The following is a 23942-nucleotide window of genomic DNA, read 5'->3' as shown; positions in this document are numbered from 1 at the left end:
TGTTTAAAGGGGTGAATCCTCACACACAGCGCCGGTCTCGTCTTAACGCACACACATTTTTGGATTGTTGGGTGTGTTTTTGTTCTGCTGAATCAGTACCGATGGTCATGTTAATTAAAAAATAATCTGTTAATCATTATTCTTGGCTGATTTCATTACACACTGACAGTTGTAATTCATTACAGCATCTGCCTCTGACCTTTAAAACTCAAATTAACATGGTTGTCCCCTCCTGACAGAGGGCTGTCAGTCAGGGCAAGGAAATTTACATAGCGCTCAGGTGTGTGTGTGTGTCCTTTTTGTCTCCTTTCCTGCTAAACCATTTTTTTTTTTTTTCCTGTTTCAAGGACTCCTGATTGTAGCTGCATGCCTGAAGAATGTGGCCCATTATTCCAAAAACTCAAGCGCTAATTGGGGTTGGGGCATGTTTTTGTTCAGTGCAAAATATCCCCGGGCAATAAAGAGGTCGCGTGCCACGTGTGCTGCTTCCCAAACAAAGCATGCCACAAATTACCAGTCGCTCTTGACACATAATAAACCACAATGCAGATTAGGGCAGATGGAGAAGGGTATGGTTGTGTCCAAACTGCAAAACTATTGTTTCTTTTTTTAACAACAATTTTCCTTAAGGCAAAAACATCAGACCTGAAACAGCAGGGTTTTTCTTCACAGCTACTTTTTTTCACAAGAATCCAGGAATTGTTTATGATATCGGATTAGAAATGCCATTTTATTAGCCAGGTGTTTTATTTCCTGTCTTATTAAATTCTCGGCTAAAAATAAATTTAATTAAATAGTTTGTAAAACGAGAATAATATAGACATAGATAGTGTTTTGAATGGCTTTTCCTCGTAAGACAGAGGTTTACTTAACAATTATTATACTGTTTTTTTAAGGGTCCTGAACCATTTTTTTTTTAAATTGAGGTCATACGTGATTTTGTTGTTCCTATTTGTTTCCTCTACGTTTGTTGGTTCTTTCTGTCTCTCCCGTGGGTGAACTCCAGATCCCCAGTGGAGTCCAGTTGGTATCTTACATCTGTCTCTGTGACAGCTTTCCTCCGTAACGTTTCAACCTACGTTAATTCCGTCGGTCGGTTTATTGATTCTGCGCCAATTTCCGGTGAGTTTCTGACGCAACCCGTTAAGTATTTCTAGCCAGCTAATAAACGCACGAGCCAACACGTGACGTCAAACAACGAATATTGTGTGACGCACGAGGTAAATACTCGAGTGCAGCTCACCAAACAATTGGTAGTTTTTTTTGTGTCTCTATTTAATTACTTTCTACAACTTTTCCTCATGATTTCTCTCTCCCTGGGTGACGTCACTACCACTTGACACGTGAATCCACGCGTACTCACAAAAACACAGTGAAAAGCTCTCGACACGCTCTCGGCACTTTACCCTCGTTTCATCCAGCCCACACTCCTTGTTCAGCGCAGTGTGCAGCACGGAGCAAAGTAAATGTGTACAGGTGGAGGTGTCACTGTATGTGCGGTGAGTCATGACATTATTAAAAAAGTGAAGAGAACGAGGAAAAAAAAAGTTGGGATTAAAAGGACTCCTTGTCCTTATGGATCCTAAAATGCTGTAAAAGGTTTAGTGTCCAATGTGTCCTTGTCAAACGTAGGAATTATGTGAAGTTAAGGAGGGAAAAGTCCTTGAAAATCTGATAATGGTTAACACTGTAAATGTACAAAAGACAAAACGAATAAAAATTGGCTTCCAAAAAAAAAAGACAAAACTACTTTCCATGAACATATTTCTCATCCTTCTTATCATAGTTTCATTTATGTCAGTTTTATGGGTCTCAAATGTATTTGTGTTCAGGTAACGTGATGTGATAAGATCATTTTAAGCAGCTTTACTTTTTTTTTTCCAACTCCATTTTTAATTTTCTAATATACGACAGTGAGCAAATGTAGCATAAAGACAGACAATTTGGAAGTGACATATGATACAGAGACATTAATAAAGCAGATTAAAAAAAGGAGGAAAAGTAACACTGACAGGCCAATTTTGAATCCAGTTTAATTTCAGGCTTGCTTTGTTTCTACCAGTAGATTTTTGAGAGGGTTTATTATATTTCCTGACAGTCAGATAAAATTCACCTTTAAAAACCACAATCTCATCTGAAATAATCAAGATTGGTTGCTTTATGAAAGCAAAATTAAGTTTGTTGTGAAGATAAGCAGAATACAAACACCAACATACACCAACCGCTGTGTTGAATATATATATATATATATATATATATATATATATACACAGATATACACAGATATATATGGTTTTTTTTAATCTGCCTCCTCTATTCACAAATTACTACAAATACGGTGAAGTGGACCTGTACCTGTCAGTTCCAGTGTTGAGGCTAACGTCAGCTCTGCAGTCTGTGCTCACAGCGGGGACATGTTTTGCCCTGAGGTGATACTGTAGACTAGAAGTGCTCTAGTGCTAAGAAAACTCCCTGTTGCACAGTTTGCGAAGGAAGTATCTTCTAATTCAAGCTGCCACTGAAAGGTTCTTAACAAATACACTTTAACCCAATTAGTGACACAAGTGTTCAACAAAATGTGTAAATTTGTGAGTGTATACATTAATGACTGTTTTCAGGGCTTTATTTACGTTGCAGTTTCTCAAAATGACCATGTTATTGTCTCTTTTGTTTGTCTCCAGTTTAGTTCCTTCAGCATGTGAGGGGACCATGCCAGACTGAGCACATCATCAGAACCTGCCCTTGGACTCTGACCCCTGAGGACCACTGCTACTTCTCCTGCTACACATCGTCAGGCTGCTGAGACGACAGCCAGTGTAAGGGGTCAGATGATGAAGTCCTTCCATCTTTTGGTCCACCTCTCACACCAGCCTTTGTGTGTCTTCATCAGAGGGTCTGCCATGAGACCACCAACAGGTCAAAACATCTCTGCAGAACAGGCGGTAGGAATCGTTCATTTCATTTTATTTCAGACTTCTACTGCGCTAAATCTTAGTAGCTCGCTGACTTTAGACATTTGTGGACTTAACCTTTACAGTCTGTTGTTTTGGGGCAACAATCATATGTAGCTTAGGCTAACATCGAATACCTACTGTCCTTTGTGTCTGGACTATTTCTAAAGCAACGATTGTTGGCTTAATTTCACTTTATTTTTTCCTTTAATTGCTTATACTGATAAAATGACTTGTGCTTCAGAGAGGTCAGTTGTTTTTATTTGGATGAATCTTGAGAAATTTTGGCTAGGTTATTAGCCACTGCCCTAATGCTGATGTTGCTGTATGCTTGTGTTTGGTCTCCTGGTTAATTGTGATTTACTGCGATTTCTGGTATTTCTTGGCAAGTGGTTGATGTCCTTGGGTATTTTGTAACTTTTGTTGCGTATTTGTCCTCACTTCTGCTGACATTATATATCATATTTTCCCTAAATCTCTTTTACCCTACCCTATCTTAGCCTAACTGAAAAAGTCTTTGGAACTCACAGACTTTTTTAGTCAGGGTAAGGTACTGCCTATCTGTATAGTATCCAAATAATTATGACATAATTGTTTTTTTTAAATCTGTGTGCCTGAAAATGCAGTTGTTTTTTCACTGCAGGGTCTGCAACAAGTCTTTATACCAAAAAATTTCACTGCAGGGTCTGCAACAAGTCTTCATACCAAAAAAAACCCCCCCCACAAGATTAATACGTTTTTCAACACTGTTATATAGAAAAATAAATCAATCAAAGCAAATATGAAAGAATAAACAAATATTGACAGCGTGAAAAGGATTAATTTCTCAGTGGGTAACTCTTCAGCCCACCAGTCTCTGCTGCTGCAGTCTTTGTAGAATATTGCTTCATGTTGTCTTGGAAACTGAGGCATGTGAATAACATGTGATGGCGTGTTTTTGCTGCCCGTCACAGCCGATTGTGGCGCCGTTCCTGCGGGAATCACAGTCAATTCATCCTCGTTGAAAACATTTGCAGCAGCCTCTATCACGTTGTGCCTGATGGAGGCATAGAAACAGCCCGTGACCCAATAGACCATGCTCCACCTGTCAGGTAGATTCGATTATGTCTGAGCCGGTGAGTAAGGAAGCACAAATACCCCCCCCCCCTCCTGACATTGAAATTGCGTATTACACTTCATATGCCAAATGAATGTAGAAAAACTCCCACTATGACAAATACATCATTACCACATAACACCATAGGCCTTTAGGTGTGGCTTCAAGGTCTGCCTGTGGATTGGTCTGTGCTTTATCTTCCTCTTCTGTTCTTTTTGTACACTTTTTTTCTCTACTCTCCTCAACTATTACCCCCCCACACACACTCCCATATTCTTCATCTCCAAATCCTTGTTGCTGCCTTACAACCAGAACTGGAGAGAAACTCAAGGTCCCCCTTCGCTTTGTTCAGCTGTTGGTCATTTTTCTACCAATTTCCGACACTGGGTATCTTCACAGACACAGTCTTTTTAGGAAAAACACCACTACATAAAAAGATATAGGGTTTGGTGGTGTGAGAATAGTAATAGTAGGATGTATCATTTCAGAACTTTCCGCAGGTTTATTGACTGTAATCAAATAGGAAATTAAATAATAATTCTAGACTAAGACTTCAAGGAGAGAACACATTTATTTGGAAGCAAACAATCACAACAAAACCAATGCTACATATGAATCACAACCCTCTTAACATTAAACTAAACAGACGTGAAGTCCAGCTGTTCTATCCATTCGCTGAGATGAAACCTATAGCAAAAGTGAGAATTTGATTCTGAGGAAGAGTGGTTAAAAGATGATGTGTGGTTTTAACAGACTCTTGCTAGAAAGGAATGTAAGGCATTATTATTTCACATGAGAACTCTTGGCATTTGAACATTGTCTGGTTCCTGATTTGTCTGTGAGTCTTTGACCTTTGTTATCCCTCACTTGTATTGGTCCTTTTCCAGTCTTGTTCTGCTGCATTTTTAAAGCTGCTTCATATTTTATGTTTGTCTGCACAGTGGTACTCTGGAAACATAATACGTCTTCTCTGTTCAAAAGTCTCGGGTCAATGAATTTGATATTGCTCAGGCCGCAGTAATAAGAAAGTAATGATCTTCTCTGAGTCTAGTCGGTGATCAGACCCTTCCTACCATCAGCTTCTTCTTCCTCCTGATGAATGCTTGGCATAATCACCAGGTGAGAAGCTCGGGCCAAAGTGCATCTGGTAGCTCTGCACCCTAATGGCTGTCATTTGTCCCTGCCATATTGGGTGGCAATGAAATAACTTCATCATCAGGGATGAGAAATGGCCATTTTTTTGTGCAATTAAAGCAATATTCTCTAAAGCTCTGCCGCTCATAAATCACTGCGGTTAAAGGTAGAGAATGAAAAACGCAAAGGTAAGTACAAATTCCATCAGCGCTTAATTAAAATGGAACATTGGCTACTCACTGTCAAACTGCTCCATCCTCCACATCCATAGTATACACAAAATAAACAAAACCAGAGAACATGTTTTTTTCTGGCTGGATAAAAGCTATGTTTCGCAATAACTTTAAGGCTTATCTTATGAGCTGAATTTACGGTCACTTAAACATTATACTTTTTTTTACCTTATGCAATATTTTAAGATCTATAACACGAAGGGGGAACTGTTTATCATTTGAAACTTTTGAAGTTTCCTTTGGTTATTTTCACCGTTTGCCCATTTTATTGTAGTCTTTTCGGTGCCAACTTTCACCTATCTCTGGGCAATGAGCCATTTTATAGCCTCCAGCTATCTGGACCATATTTCCCTGTCTCTTACAACAGTATACGGAATATATTTTCAAAGCCTTTTTATTTTAAATCGCTAAATATATATATATATATATATATATATATGTTATGTGGCCACAGAGGCTGCAGAGAAAGGTAGAAAGAGAAAAACTGTCGCCCCCCTCAGATCAATATTCACTCGTACTCTGTGGTCCCTGCTCATGGTCAGAGAGCAACATATACTGGAAGTGTGATAAACGCAGGCAGATAATGATGGGCTCCTTGACTTGGGTGGAGGTCCTACATTTTATGTCAATGACATGCCAAGTGAAGCTGCCGTCGTAAATGTTGTCAATCAATATTCCTGGCAGCTTCCCTTACCACCGCCGTCGCTGAGTAACAGTCAGCTGACCCCACCTATCTGCTCGACCTTCAGCGGGTCTGACACCTACGCACCAGCCTGTAGAGAAAACACACATACAAACACACTACCAAACACATGTACACACAAGTGTGCACACTGTGTTGATGCAGAACCAGTGTTGGGAATGATGGGTTGTCTGCTCCGCAGAGTAATGAATTTATAGCCTCTGTCAGCATCGCTGAAGGACAGCTGCGGCGTCTTTGCCATTACAGAATAGTCGCCCATACATACAAACACACACACATCCATCCCACTATCGCCAGTTATGCTTTTACTCACTGGCACATATATACGAACACATATAAAAAGACTTTTAATAAAACTCATCTCTGTCAATCCTATTTTCAAATAGGAGATGAAAAAGTCAGATCCACTATGGTGGAATGAAAGTATATTAAAAGCTTAGGGATATCAGAATAGGATGTTTGTTTTTAGGAAATTGAGAGGACGAAGACGTGCAGTCCAGATGTTGTTTATTTATTATTTCGGATTATATAGTTTTCTCCCCCAAAATATTGTAGCCCATCATCGAAAATTAGTCTTGTTCAACTTTCGTATTAAATTCTCTTTCTATCCATTTTCTCCTTTTAATCTGATAAAAATACTTTTTTTTTGCTTTTTTATTTTGGATATGTATTTATATTTGGTTTATATCTATATTTTTGTGTCACTATCATCAGTGAGCCATTTTCAATCTCCAGGCTCATTCCAGTATCTATGGTATGAGCCTGAAAATCAGTTTATATTTCAACTTACTTCTTCTATTACAAGGGAAATACATTTCTTATTTAACAAAACATTGAAAAAAATGGTGAAAAGTTTGACATTTTCTACCTGAAACAGCAGTTGTCAACTTGTCAAACTTAGTTTTTGCTCTTTTTGTCAAAACAGAAATAGACTTTTCATCCGACGTGGTAAAGGTTTATGTTATTAATTCAATTAAAATGCTCATAAAGTGAAAACTCTTTTGTACTAGTGTCTATTTTAGTGAGTGAATTAGTTACTATAAGGCAGAGTCTATATTTCACACAAATTATGGCAAAAAAAAAAAAACCTTAACAAAGCTTTATTCTGTTTCACTCAGAGACAGTTGGAGTAATTATGTACTTAATCACTGTGCAGAGGAGAGCAGATGTTTTTCTTCTTTGAACCTATTGTATGAGGACACCTGTTACGTGATTGCTACATTTGTTATGATTTACTGTACCCAGTGGAGGCACTTAAAGACAGAAGACAAAAAAGAAAAGACTGAATATGAAGTCAATTATATGAAGTTGCATAGAAATCTAAAAGCATAGTTGTGAAAAAGCAAAAATAACAACACATTTTAGAAAAAAAAACCAATAGAAATTATGTTGCAAAGTAAGAGAGCGGTTTGTGTTCAAATAAATCAGAAATATTGTGATGATTGCCAAAATATGTAAAAGCAAAAATGTGTTTAAAAAAAGTAGAAAATACATTAGAAATGTCTAAATGAATACCTAAAAAAGAGACAGGTGTACATTTTAAGCAAATTTAAACGAATGTTTAAAAAGAAAATAGCTTAAAAAGTTTTTACTGATAGTTAGCCCAGAATTTAGTGAAAGGCTAACAAATTGTCAAATTATATCTAAAATATATAAAAAAAAGCAGCTACAAGAATGCTAACCAGTTAGCCCCAACAGCTTTTCTGTCTGGATCGCCTTCTGTGTACCTGATATTGTTCCTTTAGAATTGCTGCAACGATGGAGGTAGGCGTGGTGTTCATCACAGAGACCCTCTGGGACCACTGTAGACGAGATTGCCTCCATGCAGCAACAAATTGTTGTGCCATAGACATTGGAAATAATGGCTTTCGAACAATGTGTATGTGGTGCTGTGTCGGCCTGTGTCCAAAAGTCCTATTAGTCAAGCTTTCAACCTCCTCTGTTTTCTCATGTATGACCTTTTGCCTGTTCTTGATGTTTTTTTTCTCAGCCTTTTGATTGCTCCACACTGGTAATGTTCCCTGCACTGACTGACAAGTCCACTCTAGTGTATGACTTCAGGGTAGAAGTAATCAGTACATCAGTGTGTGACTTCCGTAGCTGGATTCTGATGATAAAATTACACTTGTTCTCTTGAGTGTTCCATGCAATTGAGTTCCGAGCTTGGTTTATGATGTTACGCATTTCTCTTGTGGTCGCAGTCAGTCACAGCAACCTCGCAGAAACTGCAGACCTAGACCTGGATTTAAAACCAAGAGGTTTAAAACGCTAAGGTCTAACTTCAAAACTGCAAGCAAGCTCCTTAAACAAACTCTTATAACCTTGATCAAATGACAGTGACCTCCTCCAGGTCATCTTTACATTAATATTCATGTTCGCTGACATTTAGGTAATTTTCCATTACAGGAAATGCCACATAAACATAAATTTCAGCAGTGTAACTCACCCCTCTGCAGGAGGGAAGTTAGCGTGCTCAGCCTTGGTCAGTCACCCTGAGTGTGGAATTACATGCTTAGTTACACAGCACATACCAGACCAGCATGGGGTCGACCATGTGTTGGAATATGCATTAAGTCAGAGGGGCACCTATGGTACCTCACTTCCTGCTTAACTGCAATATGTAAGACAATGACCTGGAACAAAATTCAGTCCAAGGTCTGATGATTTGAATACCATCATCTACTCCTGCAGAGACCGCAGCAGGGCAACACTGCTGTCATCCAATTGCATTAGTTACAAAAGACGGTTTGGGATTACACCATTACTTACACATGGATGCATGTGTCTGTGTAGCGTCAAAATCTTCATTTTGTCGTGCAATCTCCACCACAATGTTTACCCACAGAACCATCGAATTTGTCTATTTTTGTTCGAAGGGATTCGTTTAATTGTAAACAGAAGAAATAAAATGGTGGATTTGGCAGCAGATGTCAACAGGAAAAGATGTTCAGTGGGTGTTGTTCAGGGCGAGACAGCTTTGCTCATGGCTGGTGGTGCATTTGTTAAATTAGGAGACCCCATGCATGGATGCCTGGATGTCCTCCTCACCATATGGCGTCTTTATTTGGGCTTTTATTGTTTCTTATAACTTCTTTTTACTATTGTACAAGTCAGCATCTACCCACACGGCACATATTCACAGAAACACAGCTTTCACCTTGAAAAGTGAAACGTTTCCTCTCTACTGGCTCCTTTAGCTTTACTAGTCTTCCTTCTCTAAGGAAGCAAAGATTGTCAAGCCACAATCTTTCAGTTCAGTCATGTTATCAGGATTGTAGTTCAATCTGACTTGAGCACCACTGTTATATTACATAGGTTTTCAAGTCTAACACATGTGCATGAACAAACATGTAAACATTTGTGGGTTTGGTAAAAAAGTGTCCATTTTTTTAACATGGTCGTGGTTACGGTATTATTATTGTTTTTTTTTTTCTTGTCTCTGGTTTGGTTGTTGGTTTCGGTCAGTGTGGTCTAAGGTGCTCGGTGGTTTTCTCTGTTCTCTGTGATCCTTGGACTCCTTAACCTCTCTGTGTTTCTGTTTGATCTGGTTGTTTACCTCTGGATGGATTATTCGTTTTGTGGTCATTGATCTGGTTGTTTACCTCTGGATGGATTCTTTGTTTTGTGGTCGTGGTTTCAGCTTTTCCTGATTTCCTTTTGTGCCGTTGCCTTTAAATTAGTTTGGTGTTGATCTGTCTTCCCTCTGTTAATGCCCCTCTGTTTTGATTTGCTGCCTTGATTCTACTTAGTACATGGAAGACACGGAAAAGGAGAACAGCGTGTGTGGTCACTTGAGCAATGTACTTGTCAGCAAAAGCGTAACTAAGTAATGCATAATTACAAAACAAATACTGCAACACACATTGAGTTCCAGTGCAGGTTTGTCTGATGAACCTTATATAAGAAATGGACGTGAAACAAAACTGCAGACGAGATGCACCAGAAGTAGATGTACTGTGGTGGGTTTGGCTGTACCTTCATTTCAATGGAAGTCAATGTGAAAATTAGGCTAGTGTTCAGTCAATTAGGGAGATCAATTTGTATTAATGAGGCTGAATTAAACATTTATGAGGTCAATAAAACCTGTTTCCACTTGTTTGTGCTGTGTCCTGTTGTGCTTCATCTTCATAATCATCATTTCCTACACTGACGATGGAGACCGTACCAAGAAAGCAAAATGTTTGAATAAATATTACACATTAACTCTTGGTTTGCCCCAGATATGATTTGCAGTACGGCTCAATGACCGATGCTATTGACTCTAAGCTGCAATATTTGACTGAATGATGTGGAATTGCAGTAAACACTACACATTTTTTTTCAATATTTTACCCATGATTCCAAATTGGGCAAAGTCTCCATGAGTTTGTTACAGTTACCAAGACTAGTTTGGATAGAAATCTGTTGGCGTGTCCTGGGTAAAGTCTGGTTTGTTTGTAAACATGAGATGTGATACAACAGAAAAGCCACCTTTCTAATTCAACAAGCATGAAAAATGCCTTATCTGCTATTTGTACATCCAGATTCCCGTTCACAGGACTTGAGTGGAAGTCCAACTTAGAGCCCACTCTTAGCCTCGTTTTTTGACCGGAAAAAACATTTTCTGTTACCCTGCTGTTTTGTGCATCATGGCACATTTTTCTGCATTTTGTTTATGATCTAGAAAGGCTGATTAACTATTACTGCTGTCTGGTGTGGAGTGAGGAAGAGTAGCTAGGAAAGGATCCGATACTCTGTAATGGTCCACTGGCACTGCCAAGGGTCTGAGGTTGAGACAAGATTATAGCCCCACTACTGTATAATGAGGTGTCATCTTTGTCAGGGACAGAAGACAATGACCCTCACACACCCGCACACACACTCTCTTTCACTCTCTCTCTCTCTTTCTCGCACCCACACACACACATTTTAACCACCTCTGGTTTCACAGTTTGATGACAGTGGCAGATGACACTGGATAAGGAATTGTTGGTTCTGACAGAAGTGAGCAAATCTTGCATGTTTCAGTGTCCAGCGCTTGGCATCTTATCAATAATGTAGTCATGCGCTGTGACAAGTTCATGTGTAGCGGTTGGACAGTCCACTGAATCATTTAACTGCTGCACTGCGGAAGCGAAGAACACCAGAGTTGACCAGCTCCTGTGTGTTTTCAGCCAACAAAATAACCCAAGGACTGCCAATCAAGTGTTTTACGTAGTTTATCTGCAGTAATTTATATATAAAGTATTTACCTTTCCTGTGGTTTAGACCAGACAAATAACTGATCCCCTTAATCTTGTCTTGTCAAGTCAAAAAATAATGGCTATCTCATTTTCATATTTGAGGCAATATAACGCAACATAGTCAAGTTTAATGTGTTGTCAAAATTTTAGAAGCCAGATGTAGGTCGAGTGATGGAAGGATTGAACTAAAAAAGGTCCCTTTCACATAGCAAAGTTAGTATGGATCCTAACAGAACAACTTGACCTAACCAAACAGTTAGAGGTTTTGGTTGGTCCACTTATGGTATCAAGGGTTGTTTGAATTTTTAGAATGTGGGCCACATTTAGAGTCGTTTAAAAAAAAAAAAAACTCATGTTATGGTTCGAACAAACATGTCTGGCCTAGATTGATGAAGCCTTGTTTTGTCAATTGTGGCTCTTTAGGCCATTGATTCAGAACTAAAAACTGTGGCCTGTGTGTGTTTCTGTATCAGCAGTAGTTGTAACCAGGGTCAGTGGCTTGGATAATGTGATGTATAATTAAAACAAGTAATAAAGTATAAACACACATGTACACGTTTCCTCTAAGAGTTACATGTGGTAAAAAATATTGCACTCTTATTTCAGCCATATACTTTACATACATCCAGTGTGTGTAATACTACGTTTTGTCACTTGTAAAAACTCGGCACTTCCTCGACTTGTAGGCAGCGTTTATTTTACCCGCAGGTTTTCACAAGAGATAGCCTTTACCACAACTTATTCCCTCTCCTGCATCTCCAAGGATCAGGCTTTTGATGACTTGGCCCTGGTGTGGTGCTGTGCAATCAAATGCATCACTGACTAAGCCAGTGTAAAACATCCTGGGAGAGCAAAAGGGAGGGAGTGAGGCTGTGAGGAGCAGGAAAAAAAGGAGAGGATGTGGGAGTGTGAGGATCGATCACATTCTGCTGCTTGTTGGAGGCCTGAGTGACCAGCCATGAAATGCTTGTGTCTCAGGAGGAGGTGCCACAGTTACCCACGCACTGTTGCAATGGTTTAAAAAAAAAAAAAGTCCACTGACGCATGGGTCTGATTAGAGATGTGCATTTTCAAAATTCATTCCATTCATTCATCCTAGAAAAGCTGAGCGTGCGAAACCTGTCGTGCCTCAGGAGGCACAGATCTCCTGCTGGGTTAAAATGTAATCAGAGCAGGCTTTGTTTAACTCCCGGGGAATGAGTTGGATGCAATTAGGGGAATTAACTGTGTCAATGCATAGGTTTCACACTGTTAGTGCCGCGTGGTTGTCCTCTCGGTTGCATTTTCACACCTAACCCTCTCTTGAACCTGTGAAAAAACCCTTAAAACATCAATTTTTAAAAAGTGCAAAACTGTGTTTTAATTTAGAACTGTGTGAGGGTGGCTGTTCCTCAGGAGGAAGTGCACTTGTGGTTGAATCCAGACTTAGAATGTAGCAGGCACAATCTGTAGTGTAAAGAGCTTTGAGGGGTCATCGGGACTACAAGAATGCTGTGGGAGTACAGACATCCGCAGTCTGTAGTGTCCTCAGCTTCACGTTTGGTAAGAGTATAGTTTCTTCAATCCATCATTTTATAGACATCCTGGAGAAGTTTTTTAGAAAGATAGTAGAAAGATAAAGGATCATTGTATGTGTCATAATTAATAATTATTGACTTTGTGTTTGACGAAATGAAAGCCCTTATTTAGGTTTGTGTTCATGCTAATAATCAAATGCTAGCAGGATCAAGGATATGGTGAGCACTGCTAGTGTTGTTATCATAGCCATGTTCACATGTTCCTGGCGTTTAGCTGAAAGCATCGCTGTGTGTAATTACAGTTCTTGTTCCCAGGCTCTAGACTTTTGCTTGAATGTGTCTCCTGTGAGTTTTTGTAATGTGGTGTTAAATTGCCTGCAATCCCTTTTTAAACACATCCGAGACCTTTTTAATTCTCTCTTCCTTTGCTGACCTACAGTTTTTTTTTTTCTGTGGCCAAATGCATGGAACAAGCTCTTTTTATGTTTTACAAACCTTATTGCTGGCTGAAAATCTTTTCCTGTGATAATTTGCCCCCTTCTTTAAGAGAGCAGGCACCTGAGGCTGCACATAAAAAATACTGCGACGGAGCACAGGTTAACATTTCGTCAGATTGCCCTTGGTGGGAGATGCAGAGAGCGAGAGTCTGCCCCATGGGTGGATAATCTTTTTCTTGGTTCGCACATGTGCCATGAATAAGTCATCTCCTGCCAGGAAAGAGTTCAAATGATCTGGATTTCACCGAGTTGCTGAAGCACAGGAACGTGCCCCAGTGTACCGGGGATTCTGATGCATATTGTAGCACTGTGCATTAATGGAATATAAGAAGCAGGAGCAGCCCTGCCAGAAGTGTATATTTAATGCCGCACCACCCACTCTCACAATCATGCACTAGCTATCAATAATATTATCCCCGGTGGTGGTGCATTAGCAGATATTCACCCTGATGGGACCATTTGTGCTGCCTTTTGTTGGACTCCTCCTTTAACTGCTGTCACTACTGTAAGGTCACTGTAATGAACATTTATATTTTTCAATCCTTTTTATATGATTTATTGTTCTTAGCTCTCCAGGGGTGGGGTGGGGGGGGCAAAGCAGGGACCACGTAAAAGAGAGATCCTGCCCTTTTTTTTTTTATCTTACCCATGTTTTGTTAACGTATTCATTCTGGGCTCTGCCAGTGTCTCTGGAACGATCAGCACATAGTTATTCACATCATCATGTCGTGGAAATTACAGGGCAGCGTCAAAACGAATGCCTGAGCGCTTCACCGCCACACATTTCATTAAACCGTGCCCACAGTGGAGAATGAAGGGGGCCACAAAAGAAATAGGAAATTGTCTTTCCATCAGCAGGAGCTCTCATAAATATTGTAATTGTGCAGTTATGGAAAAAGTGAGCACTTGTGAGGGAGCGTGCCGTGATTGACTTTAAGTGAAGGCGGTCGAACGCTGTTGACAAAAGGCAAACGAAATAATAGCCACGGCGAACAACCACATTATATTCACCAATTTCCTGCAGGCTACGCTGTCTATTTTGTTTTTCCTTTCTAAAAATTGCCCGTGCCATGCTGACTCCTTAGATTTTTTTTCCCCCTCTACCTATGAACAGGCAGGTTGGTGTTATTTGAACGTAGAGATACAGTGCACGCCTCAGTAAAATAATCAGGTGGAGTCAGCACTGTTGGAAATAGAGACAGTCCACCGTCTTTCCTCTTGGCAGTCTCTACCGCTAATGTGACTTCAATTTGTACACCGGCACCTCCGGTGTCAGGCAGCCTCGGGCGTGAGCAATCGTCCGAATGCTGAGCCTCACCCATCACCCTGCGCCTCTTCTCTCCTGCAGGGCTCTGATTTCACACCATGCTGGTATGTTATTGGACTGTTCCACACCAAAATCCTGGAGAGTTATAGACGGAGTGAGAGACAGAGAAAAATAGGAAAATGCCACTTTTTGTTTTTTTTTTATCCTAGAAAAATAGACTCTTCTCTTTCATCCGACGATTGTTTTGTGCAGAACATTTCTCCACCGTTGGAGAGGTTATAGTAGTCTGATAGTGTCTGTGTTTTTTCCAAGGGGTGGAGGGGGGGGGATTCAGTCGATGTTAAACCCTTTTCAGGGGCTGTCAAACGATTAATCTGATTAATCACAGGATCGCTGTGGATTTGTGATGATACATCATGATTTATCATCAAGATAAATCAACAATCCTAAAAAAATATTGAGAGAATGATAGATGTTTGAGTTTCACAGATTAATCACAGGATCGCTGTGGATTTGGGATGATACATCATGATTTATCATCAGGATAAATCAACAATCCTAAAAAAGTATTGAGAGAATGATAGATGTTTGTGTTTCACGCCTGTTTTTGTGACTAATATAAACAATGGAATCAATAATATGGAAATAAAAAATAAAAATAGGAAACTGTAATTCAAGATTTATCTTCATGGAGGTGGTGGATTTTAGTCATCACTGAGCATCTTAATGGTGGCTTGTGGAATGTGTCGAAAGTTGTTCTCAACCAAGATAATTGATCTGCAGTCGTCCGCAATCCAATTAGCAACAGTCTCAGTCAACTTGTCAGTCGTAGATCTACTTACTGACTGAAGTTCAAGGCTCCACAAACACATAATGGTCATGAAGATGGTATTTTAACATGACATGCTTTAGTTTAACAAAGACCTTTTCTGTGAGGCCCCTTTTATTATGTGTTAGCTGGAATTCTAGAAGCATTTTACCCCTTCACTAATTCAAACGAAGAGTTATTTCACTGAATGAAGCTCAAAAACCATGGAGTGAGATTTGGTCCTGAATGACTGACGCAGCAACACAAGCAGGAAATGTGTAGTCTTAGCGTGTAGCAACAAATGATTGGAATTCTACATGTGTGAAGATCACGTCCTTGATACCACAGAAAATGATGTTTTGATGCAGCAGACAACTATTAATTCAGATGCAGTGTCAGTGTCACTCTCTCTGGGCTCTGATTTACAGCGAGCATGTCTCTTTTTCTTCTGATGGTGCAACGTACAGCCGTAAACGTGATAGATCTGTAATTCATATAGATAATAACCACAAAAGATAAAAAAAACAATAAATTTAGAAAAAAAAAATCAAAAATCTCAAGGTCAACCTGTTGAATTAAAACCTTGCCAAAAAAATAAAGATAAAAGTTGGTTTTAAGAGACAGAAATTGTATTTGGCACAAAGAGAGTATTTTTGAAAGAAGAATTTCGAAAAACCTTGGAAAAGTTTGGCATAGTGGATGATCATTAATTATGAATGTATTACAGAAGCAGATGTTAAAAAATCAAGCAGTGGACAAAATATCATCTGAAAGTGGCTTTTATAAGAATCAAAAGCAAAGACATCTAGCAAGAATCCAGTGAAACCCCGGTTTCCAAAGTGGGGGGTGGCGCCCCTCGGGGGGACAAAGCTGTTGCAGAGGAAGTACAGCAAGGCAGTTTTGTTTTTTGGAAAATATGACTGAATATATGAGTATTTGACCCAGATTGAGGATTGAAAAAAGGGATACTGATTTTTTACTTTTATTCCATTTGTTAAATGAGAATACTGATTTTGTTGGAATAAAATTGTTTTAAATGGAGTTATGTAGCAACAGCTGTGACTGTGGCTCTTGGGCGGGGGCTCTGGTGTAGAAGAAGTTTTGAAACCAACCCTATGCAAAAATCTTTCGGAAAAATGTTTTTAACGGTGGGGTTGTATCCCAGGAAAACAGTTCTATAGAACATCATTAGAGATAAAAGGTCAACGTGTTCAAAACTGCACGAGGAACTTTTCACATTTATGCTGCCTTTTACATTAACGGAAAATACATAAAACATTATTGTAGTGCAGAAAGCTGTTTGATGTTTCCTTGCTGCCCTTTTGAATTTGTGGATATACTGTATTGTTGCCTAATTATTTCCATACTTATGGCTTTGGGAAAGCTTACAGAAATATCTGTGCTGAGGGTCTGCACCCTGCATGACAATTAGTGGCTTACATAAGAGCCCCTGCATGACAATTAGTGGCTTACATAGGAGCTAGCCACACAAACACACACACATGTAAAACATGCAGATGGAAGGTCAAAAAGAACACATACAAACCTACCTCTGTCCATAGTTGCACCTGCAGGGTTTGTTTTTGTGCATGAACATGAACTGCCTTGTATTGACACAGATACGCTGGTGTCACTGAATGCATCTTGTGCTTCTTTTTCCACTTACGATGCATGCTGCCACCTACAGGGCTGGGATTTTTTGTGCCACCGTGTGAATGGTCGGTCAAGATGTACGAAACTGAGATAGATGTAATGTGTCATTCTGTCTGTATTAACTTTAAATTATGTTTATCTGAGTGCTAGTATTTGACTTCTGGCAGTAATCTCTAAATACATCATAAATACATTAAGAGGCATTTCTTGTATTTTCTGTCCTGATTCACATCAGCAATGATGAAATGTCTGAGAAAGTAAAATTGCCGTTGTCCCAAAGACAAACAGCGCAATCTCATCACAGACAACAATAACAATAACTGAGAGCAGGAAGTGCAATGACCAGGTCTCACCTTTGTCCCAGCCTAATCATTAGCATATTAGCACAAGTGCCACTGTGTATCACGGTGTATGGCTGTGTATCTGTGCGTCTCGGAGCACTGTCCCCTCTGTGCTCACTTAAATCCAGGTTCTTATTGCTGCAAAGACAACGATGAGCTCAATCAGTCTGCCCTGATGTAGAAAGGGAGTGTCAGTTGATGGCCTGAGACGAGGAGATAAAGGAGGGGCCGCTGCAAAAGAGTAGACAGGAGGCACCGGTGGTGAGAGGAGACAGTGGGAGACATGGCGAGACGGACAGATGGGGAGGACATGTGGAAAATAAAAAAAAAAGATCTGCTCTGCTCTGCTCTGATACCGTTGGTGATCTGAGTCATCTTTATTGACTTGGTGATGTGATACTTTGTGTGTGACGATTAGTCTCGCTTCGAGTCTGAGAAATATGTGTTTAATATAGAGGGGAAAAAAACAAACAGCCACACGTCTCACTGTTTGAGTGTTCAAAAAAAGGGTGTTAGATATACTGCCTCCCCACTGCTCCTGTTGCCTTATTTTTATCAGAACCAACATTTCTCATGTGAAAATAAAGGTTAGCCTCCAATAGCTAAAAGTGAGCCAAAATATAACTAAACAGCTAAATCTAAGCCCCAAAATGAATCATCAAAATAATACAAAAAAATAAAAAAAGGAAAATGTTGCCTATCATTACAGATATTTAGCAAACAGACTATGATGTAGCTGATAAAAAACATGATATTGCTTAAATCTTTTTTTAAAGTAACACTAAAAGCTTGCCCAAAAATACCAAAATACTTTTACGCACCCAAAAACATTTTACTAGAAAATAAGCTTTAGCCCAAACAGCTAAATATTAGCCAATTATACAACTTCTCAGTTCAAAAATATCTTCTTGCTGTTATGTGATTGGCTCATTATAAGTAATTAAAACACCTCCCGCTTAAAAGAAACAGTCTTTGTGTTTGTATTTTACCTGTGCATCCATGGATACGAGACCAAACGACCTCCAGCCAAAAACCCCTGCTGCAATTTGCCTTTAACTACTTTCTGGATTGAATGTGATGAGAACGGCAGCTGAGGCAGTCGACAGCCTTGAGCGAACGCTTTTGTTGGAAAGTGACAGATCAAATCCAATTGCTTTGTATGTGACTCCAAACTTCCGTCATTCACATCCGAGAGGTAGGAGTTTAATGAGGTTTTGATGGTGGCGTGTATCCCCCTACTCCTGCCCTTAGAGATGAATGAGGTACAGAATGTGAAGGTGAAGCAGAGTGTGATGGAGAAAGAATGATTCTTTTTTTAAGGTGAATACAGAATGAACACACTTGAACTTTTAAAAAGAAAACTTTATAAAAATGAATAAGCCTGAAGTAAACCCTTTAATAAATCTTAGTTAAAATCTTAGCTAAATTAGTTACATTAATATCAAAATGGTAAACATTAAATACTGGTAATAACTGGCAAAATTATTTCTGAAAGATAGCTAATCATTCAATGGAATATCGAAGTATTAGCTGTCAACAACTTAGCTAGTGTAATTGCCAAATAGCTAGAAGTTCAACTTAAATACATACATTTAATAAAATTAATATTACAAATAAACGCCAAAAATAATTGAAATGTTGCCCCATATTTGACAAAGGTTTCCCAAAAACTTTGTGAAACTGCAAAATAAATAAGCTATTCACATAATTATACTGTAAAATTATAACTAAATGTTATCCAGGAAAAATGTATATTTGTGCCAAATAATTAAAGGTAATCCAAATTGTTAATTGATAATAATAAAATAAATAAAAAATTTGAAAAAAGTTAAAGGAAAACACTAAAAAAAAAAAACAATACAAAACTGGCAAAACAAAAAAAGAGAGTCAAAATAGTAATTGGGAATTTCTCATTTATAGCTTAGTGTTAGCCTAAACAGTAGCTAAAACCATGGTCACATAAGTTGGCTTTCAAAACAAACAACTGAGCAAAGACAGTGCAGAAAATATGCAGCGAAAATGTTGATTAAAAATGGTCAGGACATCACCGTGAGCTGAAATGTGACTCAAGTTCAAAGTCTAATTGTGGGTTGAAACGGTGCGGGAACATTATGAAAATTGATCTTGTAAGTGCTTGAAAAGTTATTCAATTTCTTCTTCACGGTGTCTGAACTCAGTCATGTTTCTCATCTTTGAATCAAAGCAAACACAAAAGAAAAAGTGCCGTCATTTTTTAACATATTTTTTATATTAATTTCCCTTTATTCTCTTTTGGCTGAACTCTTAGAACAGACTGTCATAAAAGTTTGACTCATGAATTGCAGATCCTACATTGTCTGATCGAACTCTCGGCGGCCTCCTGGTAGTCTCGTTAGAATCAATGGTGAAGCATAAATATATTCTGCACTTACTTTTTTTCTAATGTTTATTTCAAACCTGGCAGGAATCAATGTTGTTTTCCTTGCATCTTGGAGAAAAGGCTAAGGCTGTAGATGCAAATCGATGTCTGAAATGAAGCAGGCCGTCTCATATTTGGCTCACATTATCTAATCGCTATTTGATTTCACATGCAGGGGGCCTATCTAAGTGAAATCAAATAATCTTTTTAAATTCACCCCCCACCACCACGGGCACCGACACAGGCACCGAACATTGGCCGGCGGATTCCAGGCAGGGGCTGAGTCGACTACTAATATGCTGGCAATTGAGATCTTAAGTGTCCTTTCACACTCTAATCAAATTGATAAGGTGCTGCTACTGCGAAGGGCAATCTGGTCGTCCTGGCAGTGGAAAAACAGAAATCCTCAGGCTTTGGCGTTCTCTTTTCTCCTGCAGGTCTTTCACTTAGTCTGATTCCGCTTCATTTCATTCTCATTGGATGAATGGCTGCATTCTTGGACTCAAAGACAGTAAAATGACGGTGTCATTTGAAAACAGTTTGTGTTTTAAAGTCCAGGATTTAAACATTTTTATCATGGTCATTCAAATCAATATAAAAGTACAGTGGAACCTGAAAAAAAATCAATATAAAAGTACAGTGGAACCTCGAGAACAATGGAAAATAAAACATGTTTTTAATTGCTATAGAGACACACCCACAAAGAAATGATAGTATATAAGGATTCCTGTGATATAAAATAAAATGTGGTTTTAATTATGAGTTCTTACCTCTGAGACAGACAATACAGTAGCGGCTAATGGCGGCATGTGTGGAGGAGGAGGAGGAGGGAGGGAGGGCAGAGAGTTGGCCCATACGTAGACCCTTGATTCCATACTGTACCTTACACATACGGTACGAACTTTTTAATTTATTTTTGCTTTTTTCGATTTGTATTCTTTCTTTAGTTGGCAGCACACTCATATTTATTGACAATTTCATGCTTTATTTCGATGGTCATCATGCGTCTCTTCTTCTCACTACCATCCTTAGCACTCACTTTTTTAGGACTCATCACTGTATTGAACAATGATGCACAAAATAGAGAGAAAATCACGTAGATAACACAAACACAATACGGAAGTCAACGAACAAGTGAAGGGAATGAGTGAAACGGCGTGGGCTGCTCCGAGTGCTCGGCCACCTAGCGTCGGAGCGTAAGCGTGCTCGTATCGCAAATCTTTACTCGTATCTCAAAGCAAAAAGTTGCTTGAAGTCTTGCTCGTATCTCGAGGTTCCACTGTATGTCCATGGACTTCTTGATAAAAATTGTACTTCACACTGTCCAGACGTGGGAGACATTTTAATCAAGATTCTCCCTCAAACCTTGTCTCCATGTTTTCCGTGGAGTAGGATTGACATTTTCACCTGGCTCCATTATACTGCCTTTGGTGGTAAAGCTGAGTAGTTATAGTGTTTTGTGTCAGATAAATCTCACTTTCTTCCTGCGTCTCAGACGTTTTTGTTCTTACTGTAACCACTCAGCTCCTGCCATGGTTTTTTTTTTTCTTTGTTTCTATTCCCACCTGAAATTCCTCTGAGGTCTGTCGACTCTCTGATCATCTGCCTCGCTGTTGTTCTAAGATAAAGCCACCTTTCTCGCACTCGTCAGATCAAAGAACCAGTTTGCATAAATGGCAGGAGAGGGAATGGAGTGAGGTGAAATACAGTGGAAAAGAAATGGAATATGAAAACTGTTTTTCATGAACTCTGGTTTTTAAAGACTCTTTAAAGCCCGTTTCAACCGTGACCATGTTATCTTTTTTTTTTTTTTTAACGACAGTCGTCTATAGCTAAGGTTTTTTTTTTCCAGGATGAAAAAGTCATCTTGTCAAGTTTTTGGAGGCTCAAAAACCCTTCTATGACACTGTTGGTTAAATATTAATTATATATTCAAATTGTGTATCTAATACTGGCTGATAATTTGTGTTATGCGATGTGAAGGATTCAAATTCAGCTGCAGCTTTTGACTCTCGGCAGCAGATGTCTCGGGGAGATCAAAAGTGGCTCTCACAGCAGCGGCGGTTTAATTGAGTTTGTTACATGGGAGACTGTTGATGTGAAAATGGAAAACAGGGTTGACTGGTGCAGGAAATCAAAAGCTAAATTAGGAAATAAAGACGAGTTAACAGGGTTTTTTAATCCACACTCTGTGTTGTCTGTCTGGGGTTATTCATGGATTTTCTCAGCGTGTGTTGGTGTTAGGGTTTCTGTGCTGGTGGTAGGAAGAGACAAACCAATGGAATACTGGTGTCCGTAAATTTAACTTGATGTTTATGGCAGGAAACTGTGGGGCTTAGACAGCAGACAGGCCAATTTCTAGAAAAGTTGATTTACATCCTGACGGCGTCGTAAAAATTCACCTCTATTTTCTGAATTAAAAAAAGAACACACACATTAGAAACTTTCAATGACAATCTTTTTTCAATTGCAATATTTGAATATATGCCTGTATATTTAAATATATACATGTATATATTTGTGTCTATATGTGTGTATATAAATATAGATCTCCCAGTGCGTAAATGCGTCATCATGCAGTAGAATATGCACATATAACTGTAATAAATGTAGTATAAAATCACAGATGTTTACCAATTCTTTAAATGGTGTTGAAGTAGGGAGTGCAATCATTTGTTTGATCCATGATGGTGTAGTACATTTGTGCTGATAACTGATGACTGCACTGTGGGTACAAAAACCTCGGGTAGAATTTCCACTTTATCGCTGAGAGAACTAAATGTCCTTTTCATACCTTTACGGTCTCAACGTGATAAAAGCAAAAATCATTCTTCGGCCGTTTGTAACAGATCATCCTCCCAGACCCTGATGTGAAAGATTTCAGTCAGGTTTCTTGGCAGTGTCGTTGGTCTCCAATGTAAAATCAAATCAACTTTGAAATGCTTTCCTCGATGAGACGACGGTGTGTGCTCACCATGTGGAGCTAAAACTCATATAATAGTATTAAGATTTTCTATCAAGCTGCATCATAATCTAATACATTTGTGAGGTGCTTAGATCTATGAATAAATTACAACACATATATAACTTTGCAATGGCCAGTGTACTGCAAATGTGATTAAGTATTTAAATTAATGAAAAGTAAACTTGTCCAATTAAACTGACCTCCAAAGGTGAATCTGTGGCCAGAGAAGACCGGAACTCATCGTATACTTTATTTAAATGACTCCCCCTTCCCTCACAATTTTCAAACATTGTCTTTAATATATGACGTGATAAACCAGCAGAATAATATCATAAAGGGTAAACAAATACAAACACAGTTTATGTTGGACTTTACCTCGTCCCCGATAAGTGATAAAACTGACCTCCATAAATGTGAACATAAAAACAAGTAAACAAACAATGTAATATAAGGATCTGACATAAAGAAGTCACTTGGCCCACATACAGTAATGACTTTTAGACCTTGGCCTACATACTGAGCATGGGCTACTTTTCAGACAGATTTACCAAAGCTGGCCCTCACCTGGTCTCATGTTGGACAAAAGACGTTGTATTTGACCTATAATGAACCTATAATGGACGTCTATAGTGTTAATTTAATCTTAACCTTTTGACTAAATTGTAACCTAGTCTTGCTGGCGATGGCACCACATTCTAAAATGTATTCTGTCTGGCTTTAATATGAGGCACAAAGGGAACATCCACATCTTGTTTACAGTCTATGGTTTTAGTTCTGGTGCCGAGCATGGAGGCTAAAAACTTTTGTATATTGTGTTTCATTTGCTTTTATTTCTTGCTTCAGGTTTGGTGATGGTACCCCATTGATTACTCCAGTAATGGTTGTGTTGTTCCCATTCTTGGTAAAAAGCCTTGGTGGGTTTTCCTGACAGCTGCTGTTCCACAAATGACGACCTGTGATCACTTAAGCCGAGGTGTTTTTGCCTCCATTCACTGGCAGTCAGCTGTATCTATTGCAGGCTTTTGGCTGTTTTTCCTCTCAGTCCGACACTGATGTGATTCCACAGCAGAATGTCAGCCACCCTGTGAGACTCTTAGTGTCACACGCTGCAGAAATGAAGAATTGGGGAGGGGGTGGGGGGGGGGGGGGGGGGCGGG

At 39.1% G+C, this 23942-nt stretch overlaps 1 long non-coding RNA gene across 2 annotated transcripts in view; it reads left to right on the top strand.

Annotated features, from left to right (window-relative positions):
- The first annotated feature begins 1037 nt into the window (after positions 1-1037).
- The window catches only part of LOC107988841 (uncharacterized), a 117522-nt gene continuing 94617 nt past the window's right edge, over positions 1038-23942 (top strand). The window contains exons 1-2 of one of the 2 annotated variants that reach the window (XR_001760335.2): positions 1038-1253; positions 2682-2942. This is a non-coding gene — a long non-coding RNA (uncharacterized LOC107988841). Of the gene's footprint in view, positions 1254-1290; positions 1500-2681; positions 2943-23942 lie in introns of those variants that run through there. The other variant, XR_003050365.1, reaches the window with a different exon arrangement.

The sequence above is a fragment of the Cynoglossus semilaevis genome, chromosome 8, assembly GCF_000523025.1.
Source record: "Cynoglossus semilaevis isolate Cse_v1.0 chromosome 8, Cse_v1.0, whole genome shotgun sequence".
Lineage (NCBI taxonomy): Eukaryota > Metazoa > Chordata > Actinopteri > Pleuronectiformes > Cynoglossidae > Cynoglossus > Cynoglossus semilaevis.
The sequence above is the reverse complement of the archived record's forward strand: the minus strand, read 5'-3'. Positions and strand labels throughout refer to the sequence as shown.